General features: G+C 44.3%; 1 non-coding gene and 1 pseudogene across 1 annotated transcript; both read right to left on the bottom strand.

Annotated features, from left to right (window-relative positions):
• Positions 1-265: 265 nt before the first annotated feature.
• Positions 266-1,646, bottom strand: LOC116903701 (annotated as a pseudogene).
• A 6,272-nt stretch (positions 1,647-7,918) lies between these two features.
• On the bottom strand, positions 7,919-8,037 carry LOC116904643. The gene has a single exon (XR_004388346.1). It is a non-coding gene; the product is annotated as a 5S ribosomal RNA (ribosomal RNA).
• Positions 8,038-8,485: the final 448 nt, after the last annotated feature.

The raw sequence follows: 8,485 nt of genomic DNA on the forward strand, positions 1-8,485 counted from the left end.
GGTAGAGCTCCCTCTTGGGTCCTGGGCTGAGAAACCATGGGTGTGTAAACCAAGCACACGGATTTAAAGATCAAGCGAGAGTTTAGATAGTAAGGTGCATGGGTCTGTGACCACCAGCAATATCCAGCCTCGGGACTTCCAAGACTTCTGAGCTCACATCCCCTGTGGATGACTCTCAGGTACCTCTCTGTTCCCCCTGCCACACAGGGAACAGTATGAGGGGTACAGCAGAAGCCAAAGACAGAAAAACCAGTCACACAGTGGGGAGGAGGGCTGGGGGAGGGGGCAGAACACTGGAGAAGCAACTGCGAAGTTGGTGACATTTGCTCTTGGGAACGAGAGGTAGGGCCTGGAACAAGGATGGCAGCTGTAAGGTGAAGGGCAGTCCCAGCTCTCAGTATCGGTAGTGATCAGGCTTGAAGGGGCTGTTAATGGGCATGCCCAGGTACTGAGCCTGATTCCCAGTCAGCTTGGTCAGCTTCCCATTCAGCTTGCCCATGTGGGCTTCAGCCACTGCCTCATCCAGCTTCTTAGGCAGGAAGTGAACCCCCACGGGGTATTTTTCTGGGTGGGTCCACAGTTCAATCTGTGCCATCACCTGGTTTGTGAAGGAGTTGCACATCACAAAGCTGGGGTGGCCCATGGCACAACCCAGGTTGGCCTCCAGCCAGCAAGATGATGAGGTGCCCATTCTTTAGCAAGTAGTAGTCCACCTGGGGTTTGATGTTCACCTCCACGGCGTTCTCATTGAGCCACTTCACATCAATCTCCACGTCGAAGTGTCCAATGTTACAGACAATGGCATCATCCTTCATCTGTTCAAAGTGCCGGCCAAGGACAGCCTGTGGTGGTCACAAAGATGTTGCCTGCTTTACAGGCCTCGTTCATGGTGGTTACCTCGTAGCCCTCCATGGCAGCTTGCAGTGCATTGATGGGGTCAATCTCAGTGATGATGATTCGAGCCCCGAAACCCCGCAGGGCCTGGGCAAAACCCTTGCCCACATCACCATGGTCTGCTACCACTGCCACCTTGCCTTTAATCATCACATCTGTGGTCCGTTTGATGCCATCTATGAGGGACCCCCGGCAGCCATAGAGGTTGTCAAACTTGCTCTTGGTGACAGAATCATCGACGTTGATGGCAGGTACCTTCAGTATCCCATTGGCCATCATCTTGTAGAGGTTGTGGATGCCAGTCGTGGTTTCCTCAGAGATACCTCAGATGCCTGACAGAAGCTGTGGGTGTTTGGTGTGGAAGAGGTTAGTAAGGTCACCGCCATTGTCCAGAATCATGTTGAGGGGTCCATCCTTGAAGTGCAACGTCTGCTCAATGCACCACAGATACTCTTATCCATCTCTCCCTTCCAGGCAAACACTGGAATGACAGCCTTGGCAATGGCAGCCGCTGCATGGTCCTGAGTGGAGAAGATGTTGCAGCTGGACTACCGCACCTCAGCACCCAGGGCCACGAGAGTCTCAATGAGGACAGCAGTCTCCACAATCATGTGCAGGCAGCCAGCAATGCGAGCGCCCTTCAGTGGCTTAGAGTAATGAACTCTGTGAAGGGGGCCGGGCAGCGTGGGGCAGGGCGAGAAGGGGAATTTAAAGGGAGGAACCACAACCCAAGGAGGTAGGGAAGGTGTCATTGGAAAATGTCGAGAATACCAGTGAAAAATCACAAGGAGAAGCTTCCTGCTTCTCAAGATTGTTCTCTAAGATTTTAATCTAACTTTATGGTCAGCTAGTTCCTGGGAGAGAGTTGTCAAACTGACTGGTGTAATCGCAGTTCCAGGGCCCGACCAGTTTCTTTCTTCTGCTCTAAACTTTTGTCTAGGAGGCAACTTTAAAACTTCTACCTTTCAAACTTATTGGCTAAGCATATTGTCCTTTAAATCTATTGGCTAGCAAGCATGGGCAGATCATGACATGCATTTGAATTTTATCTGGGACTTTCCAGAGGGTCAGGTGACTATTAGTCAGTACATTCTGCAGTTTTTCTGAGAATCGTTTACTCAAGAATGTTCCTGTTACTTCTGAGAACTGTGGGTAGAAAATGGTACTTGGCCTAGCCTTGACTTGAGACAGGAAGCTGGGACTTGGCCAAGTCTTGACACGAGGGAGATGGGTGTAAGTCTGGCCAAAGCCTCTAGGGTCCTTTACTTCTGTGTTGGAACATGGAATTTTGGGTACCCTAGTCTCTGTTCCCAGATCATGGTCATTTAAAATGGCTCCAGAATAAACTATCCCTTTTTCCTTTAAGATGAGAGCTATGGGGTTTGTATCAACAAACTACATAGTGCAAACTACATAGTGAGATATTTTTTCACAAACAACAGAACAAAATAAAACAAAAATATGAGACAGAGCCTATCGTGTAATGCTTGTTTCTGGCAAGTATAAGGCTCTAGATCTAGGCTCTGAAAGGGAGTTAGGAAAAGAAGAAAAAATTAAAATTGAGACAGGGAGAGAAAAATCCTCTTTTCCTCTTTTTGATTATTTTTTTTTTTTTGTCTTCTCTGCCTCCCCATCTTGTTCCTCCTTCCCCCATCTTTGGAACGCCTGTGTTTATGTAGCTCTTGATAGATTCCTGCTGAAGGACTACATTTCCCAGCATACCTTGTAGATTGCTTTCCACCACAATAAGAGCATCCCATCCTACACTGTAGGCATTTTAGCAATCTGCACATGTGAATGACAAAATGTCCCCTTGCCATGAATAAACACCGTCTCACCTAAGGTCAGACCAAGTTTCTTTCTGTTCTCTCTTTCTTAATAACTGCCTGAAAAACAAACAAACAAACAAACAAACTAACATGAGGTCTTATGTTACAGGATGTGAGAAGGAGGGATACATTTAATTAAGATGCATTAATTAGGGTTGGAGAGATGGCTCAGTGGTTAAGATCACTGGCTGCTCTTCCAGAGGTCCTGAGTTCAATTCCCAGCAACCACATGGTGGCTCACAACCATCTGTAATGGAATCTGATGCCCTCTTCTGGTGTGTCTGAAGACATCAACAGTGTACTCACATACATAAAATAAATAAATGAATCTTTCATAAAAATATGTATTATGATGTAAGATGTGGGGGATGTGCCACTTGTAGTCTCAGTTTTTCCAAAAATCTCATGCTTGGTGAAGGAGAATGCTGAAGAACGGAGATAGTCAGAACAGAAAGAGGTTTCACATAAGGCTGAAAACTTGTCAGACCACCTTGCTGGAGGGACTGGAGCCAAGACATTGATGGGTCAGTGATGGGCAGGACCACATATTGACCAGGACTGCTGAGATATACATATTTTTATTTAACTTTATTCTTACTTCAGGACCCTGAAGATGGACAGGAAAAGATTATTAGATTTCTTTGTTTCTCTTGACAGTGTCCATGCTATCTCTTTTTTCTGATTTTTTTTTACTATTAATTTGGCTATTTTAATTGACCTTTCCAGAAAAAAAAAGAGAAAAAAAGGACAAATCTGGCTTCTTGGGGTACAGATTATGTCCCTAGTGTTATGCCCAGATCTGAGGGTCCCCAAAGACCACCAGGAGTCAAATGTGCATGCAAAAGCAAATAATCCTCATTCAGACTGGAGCTTGGACTCCCCAGGCTCCTCCAATGCTGTGGGTAGCACAGAAGCCCTACAGCACCTAAGGTTCAGCCTTTTTATTGTGGTTACAGCAGGGTAAGAGGTTTTCCAACTTGGCAGTTACATGATTGGTTGGCATTCAAACACAAGCATGTCATAACCTGATTGGTTAGTGATGATTTCAGCTCGCTTAAATAATCTATCTATAACATCTGGAACACTAGGTACTTTCTTTCAAAAAGTTGATTGGCTCAGGCTGGGCTCCTACAGTTTGTGGTTTTTCTAGTAAATGCCCAGGAAGTGGGGGTTGAGTGGTTCCTGGAACCTTTTGTGGTTCTTCCAGTAACTGAGTTCAGACTAGGGTCAGGTTCAAATCTAAAATGGAGGTTGCTCTAAGACAGAGTTTGTCCTGCTGACAGGTAGGATTCCTCACCCAAATTCAATAACAAAACTACAATATTGAAGTTTCAAAAGCCCAAGACAGACCCAATCTCTCTCTTCCTGCTGCCTCTGGATTCAGATGTAAAACTTTCAGTTGCTTCTCCAGTCCCATCTCTGCCTGCATGCCATGCTGCCTGCCATGATGATGATGGACTAAACCTCTGCAACTGTAAATAAGCCCAAGATAAATGTTTTCTTTTATGAGTTGCTGCGGTCATGGTGTTTCTTCATAGCAACAGAATACTGACAAAGACAGTGTGCCTTTTTATTTCTAGGCTACTTGGTCAGCCAAGCATGTTGAGGAACAAAACTTGTGTTTCATATGTGTTAGGTATGGTTAGCACAGCTGGTGGGCTTTGAGGGGATTGGCAATTAGGATATCTACATTTTCCTTTTGAATATTTTCAATATGAGATATGGCATAGTTACTTTTCTATTGCTGTGAAGGGACACCATGATCAACACAACTTATAAAGGAAGCATATAATTGGTGGTTTGATTATAGTTCCAGGTTAGAACCCATGATCGTCTGTACACGACGGGTCTGGGGTACCTGGAAGAGAATGGGGGACAAGAGGCACGAAGAAGGACGCCAAGACAAGAGTCTGATCAAGGTGACAACTTTATTTTTCCCCAAGGCTGAATTTATACCATAACATGGGTAACAGAGGGAGGGGGGAAGTAAGAAACATTTACACAGGCCAAGGACACAATATTTGTGTGGTCAGGGAATAGGCTGGTGTTGACAGGATGTCAGAAAGGTCACAGGTTTGTCATATCTATTAGTCAGCAGGATGTTGGTTTTAGCTTTATCATATCATTCATCCTGACCACCAGATTTGTATTAGTCTTTTGCAGCTGGCTGGGGATTTTCCACGAACCCAGTCATATTTAATTCTAACCATAATAATAACATCAACAATGGACGGCTTCAAGGGCATTGCTCCCAACAATCGTCATGGCAAGAAGTGTAGCAGCAGGCAGGGAAATTTGACCTCTGAGTAGTAACTAAGTATTTATATTTTGATCTACAAGTTGAAGGCAGAGAAAGAGACTGGGTCGAAGTGGAAATTTCTGGTTTCTTTGGAGCCTAAGTTATGTCATGTGATGTTTTGCTGAAGTGAACTCTTGAGAGGACTTGTGATGTTTGCAAGGTCTTAAGTATAACCCAACACACAGCAGATGATGCTGTAGCCTTGATTTGCCTTGCTACTCTTTACTGGTTTTCTTTGGGCTTTGCTGATACTGGTCTTCCCTGACGATGCTGTGGCATTGGTTTGCCATGCCTTCCTTGCTGGTCATCTTTTGTAATGACTTTGTAGAGAGGAGCGTACCAAAGAGCCTCTCATAATAATCAGGTGGCTTCTTGCAGCTTCCATGGGCTTGGGTGTCATTGGCATAGGCTCAAAGTTTCTTCTGCATTGAACTGCCATTGCTGATTTGAAAATGGTGTTTGTGAGTGGATTGAGCTACTGGTGCTGATTCCTGTGAACTGAACTGCTGATATCCTGACAAGGAAGATTGGAATCACTCCAAAAAAAACTATTTCTAAACAGGACCACATCTCCCTTTGTCCTTTTAACCTTTCCTTTCTACTACCTCTGGTGGTGGTGAGTTGAAACAGAGATTAAGACATTTAAAAACCCTTATTAAAATAGGTTTTGAAAAATCTAAGCCTACACTGAGCCTGTCTTGAGCTTTTAAAACCTTAAAGTCCAATCCAGTAGCCCTCAATAAGGCCATATCTTCTAATCCTTCCCAAAACAGTTCGACTACTTGAGGAACAAGTGTTCAGATATATGAACCTATGGTAGTCATTTGCATTTAAACCACCACAAGTTGGGTTTAGAATTTACTGGAGTTAAAGGAAGTACTAGTTCCCCCTCTCATTCCCCTAACCAGTATTTGCTTGTCTCAGGATTCTGAGCATTAGAAAGTTCTACATGACAATGCTGAGTTAAGTTTGGTCAAGGTGCTTTATTGTAGCAATAAGGACCCTAACTAGGGGAAGAAAACAGGAATTTCTTGTCATATGAGGATTTAAAGTTTTTAAAAATGTAGTTGTGTAGTGGTGGCCGACTCCTTTAATCCCAGCACTTGGGAAGCAGAGGCAGGTTGATATTTAAATTCAAAAGCAGCCTGGTCTACAGAGTGAGTTTCAGGACAGCCAGGACACAGAGAAACCCTGTCTCAAACAATGACAACAACAACAACAACAACAACAACAACAACAACAGCCAACAACAACAACCCCCTGAAATTATGTATATGATTTTTTTTTTTTGTATTAATGTGTTCTACATGTATGGCTGGTGCCAAGGGAAGCCCAAAGAAAGTACCAATTCCCTTGTAAACGGAGTTATAAGTAGTTATAAGCTATCATATAATCAAAGCCAGGTCCTGTAGAAGAACAGCTGATGCTCTTATCCATTGAGCCATTTCTCTAGTCTGATGAAAGAATTTTAAAAACAAGAAAGGTTCTTGTGTTAAATCAGAATCCTGGCCACATTTGCCCTTTCTCCATGCTAGCTACACTTTTTGAAGAATGGTATATTAAAAATGGCTTCATATTTACTAGTGCCTTTTGTTTGTTATCATCTTATTTCCAACAAATCAGGATGATTTGATGTTTTTGTTTCCCCTCCATATAAAAACAGTCAGATGGAGCTGAGGTATTTGGGCTTTTTCCTTATTGCCTTCTCAGATCAATGGCCCTCTGAAAAAGGTGTGCTTTAAACATTCAATAGTCTTCTCTTCTTACTGATGTTTGTGGATATAGACAGCAGTAACTCCATATTCTAGTTGTGTTAGAACCCTGTCAGAAATAGCAGGCCAGCTCCCCATGGGCTCACAGCCAGACATGACTGCCTGGAGTAAGAACAGATAAGGAAATGGCCTAAACAGGGAACCACCCTGCCTAGGGTGAGGACAGAGAGGTAAATGACTCTGAGAAAAGACAATGCCAGGAAATACCACAAATTCCACAAGATGGGCAGGACAGGGCCAAATGAAGGAGAAAACCTTCCCATTTGAGTTGACCAATAATTTTAAATGTTGCTCAGGGTTACCAATCGCAGTCATCCAACTCAGGCAACCGCTGAATTCCCCACCAAAATGTTTATAAAAAGTGTGTGCTTTGTGAGCTCAGGGTCTCCTCTTGCCTGCATGCTGGGGAACCCCAATATACGTTGGAATAATAAACCTCTTGCGGATTGCAGCGATTCTGGTCTCTGTGGCCTTATTGAGTGGGGAGTCTTCTGACGGACTCTTACAGTTGCAAACTGACTTGCAGAAATGCAAGACATACTTGTTTGGGGCAAAAAAGAAGGCGGTTCAGGTTTTAGAATTTTGGTTCTCAGATCTAGCTGGAATTTTTCAGAGAAAAGAACAAACAGATGGTGTCTCAAGGAGAAACATTCTTCTATGGTGGCTTGAATAAGAATGGCTCCCATAGGCTCCTATATTTGAATGCTTGTTTATCAGGAAGTGGCTCTATTTCGAGGGATTTGGAGGGATGTACTGGGAGCCAAGTCACCTACATACCCTGTGTCTCAGGAATTTTTCTTGGGAATGCTCTGCTCATTATATGGCCCCTATTTCCAGGAAAATTAAGCCAGTTACAACCTCCGGCTCTGGGACACCTAGCCAGTTGTCCGTTCTTATCACTTTTACATCCTCTCTCCAGCCAACTGTTCTTCTACCTGCAATGTACGGTTTAGGGGTATAGGGAGTGTGGTGGCAGTGATGGTTCGGTCCTGGGTGACCTTCCTGCCTGCTTGTCTTTTTTTTTTTTTTTTTCTTTTTTTTTTTTAGGAGCTGGGGACCGAACCCAGGGCCTTGCGCTTGCTAGGCAAGCGCTCTACCACTGAGCTAAATCCCCAACCCCCAAAAGCCTACAGCACCCGGTATTCCCAGGCGGTCTCCCATCCAAGTACTAACCAGGCCCGACCCTGCTTAGCTTCCGAGATCAGACGAGATCGGGCACGTTCAGGGTGGTATGGCCGTAGGCCTGCTTGTCTTTATAAGCCTCTGTTTTAAAATAAAATTTGATGGCTTGATCAGACCATAGATTTTTTTCTCCTTCTTTGTGCCTCCTGTCCCCCATTCTTTCACCCCCTTTCAGGTCTCCTCTGAACCCCGCAGGGGCAGGTATGGCATTGTTGGAGTAAGTATGGTCTTGTTTTAGGAAGCGTGTCTCTGGGAGTGGTTGGGGTTTTTAAAGTTCGTGCCAGGCTCAGTGTCTCTCTCTTTTTCCTGCTGCCTGTGGACCTGGATCTAGAACTCTCTCCAGCAAAATATCTTCCTTGCTTCCTGCCACGACAATAATGGACTAAACCTTTGAAACTGTAAGCAAGCCCCATTTAAATATTTTCTATGTAAGACTTGCCATGGTTATGTATGTCTTCACAGCAATAGAGCACTGACTAACACACTCTTCTGAGCACATGTTTCTTACC

The sequence above is a fragment of the Rattus rattus genome, chromosome 6, assembly GCF_011064425.1.
Source record: "Rattus rattus isolate New Zealand chromosome 6, Rrattus_CSIRO_v1, whole genome shotgun sequence".
Lineage (NCBI taxonomy): Eukaryota > Metazoa > Chordata > Mammalia > Rodentia > Muridae > Rattus > Rattus rattus.